Source organism: Malurus melanocephalus, unplaced genomic scaffold, assembly GCF_030028575.1.
Source record: "Malurus melanocephalus ecotype Western Australia unplaced genomic scaffold, MMel_1.1 scaffold_899, whole genome shotgun sequence".
Lineage (NCBI taxonomy): Eukaryota > Metazoa > Chordata > Aves > Passeriformes > Maluridae > Malurus > Malurus melanocephalus.
The window spans coordinates 39,592-41,148 of NW_026624131.1; positions in this window are offsets into that span (position 1 = coordinate 39,592).

Below are 1,557 nucleotides of genomic sequence, written 5' to 3' on the forward strand. Positions count from 1 at the left end.
TCTCTCCTTTCCCTCCCTTCCTCCTTTTCTCTCTCCTTTCGCTCTCTTTCTTCCCTCTCTTCTTCCTTCTGCTCACCCTCCCTCCCTATTGCCCGTACCTGTTTATCCAAGGACGTCAGTGAAAGCAGCCTCCTCCAGAAGCTCCTGAATAAAACGTGGACAGCAAACGTTGACACTCCAGAAGCTCCTGAATAAAACGTTGAAAGGATGACAGCAAACGTTGACACTGCCAAGAGTGCTGATGGGAATTTCATTGTTAAGTTATTTTAACCCAGTTTAACATTTTTGCGTGCCTCTGAATGACTGGTTTTATGCCTTATAGAGTGWCACAGCTTGTTTTACGCTGTATTTGTCACATAACTTTCTCCAGCTGTTTTTACAGTAGACGTTCAGTTTCGGAAGAGGCTAATACAGATTTTCATTCGATATCTGTTCCATAATGGCCTTCTACCTTGTTAAGAAGGCAGAATTTAATTATTTTTAGTTATTAGTTGGTCAAYATATTCACCAATACCAAGAGCTGCATTACAAAATAACAAACATTTTGTTGGAATTTAAATTTAAGAACAGCTATTAGATAATGATATCCAAAAAGTAGCATTTGGCTTGAGATTTGGGTTCTAACAGTAGTTAAGATATTCTGAATCTAGGTTTCTATGCTTGCTTATGTTTTCTGATGTATAGTTATCATGCCCTTACACGTGTAAGGACATTCCCAGTCCCCTAGTGCTCACACATGAAGAGGGAAGCTTAAAAACACCTGTTTAGATGATAAAAATTGAGTTGCAGCAGTGTGAGATATTCATCGTGTTTAAGCATAAAATTTAAAATACCTACTGCTAGACTGAAATTTGGGTTTGTTGTTTTTTTTTTTTGTTGTTGTTGGGTTTTTTTGTCTTACATTGAAGATTTTTGTGGGGAAGAGAGGGAAACAGATAACAGATGAGGGAAGAAATGAATCAAAACAAAAATAAGTAAACCAAAACAAAAGGAGCTCTTATTCTGGCTGAAAGATTAACTATGAAGTCTTGGACTGCACCCACCAAAAAAGGATGTTATCTCCTGTTCTGGATCTTTGGGATGATGCAACTCTTGCTTCCCACACAATAGGGAGTGAAATTACAGCRTAATAGCTTGGTTCTCACTCATAGTCAGACTGAAGAACTGCTTAAGTACTTTCTACATTGAAATTGGACACAACTAGAAGAGGAAAAATAAAAAAACCTAGCCCTTTCTTTTCCTAAAAAGGAGAAGTAAAACCAAGAAAAAGGAGATCTGGGATTCTAAGCTGAAAATCAAGGACATACATCTTCCTGCAGATGAATAATAAATGTTTTAAGCACTTAAAACAATATAAAAACTCACATGATAAATGCTCACAAAGTTAGTGTGCATGATAACAAATATTAAGAATATAATCAGAAGAAAGCACGGGAAAAAGTCCCTTTTTTTGGAAATAAGTTTCTTTTTCTGATACATTGGTGGCATTACTGGGACTCTAAGTCTCATTCTAACAAGTGCTGTTAATTCCACATGAAGCCTGGCTGCAGCTCTCTG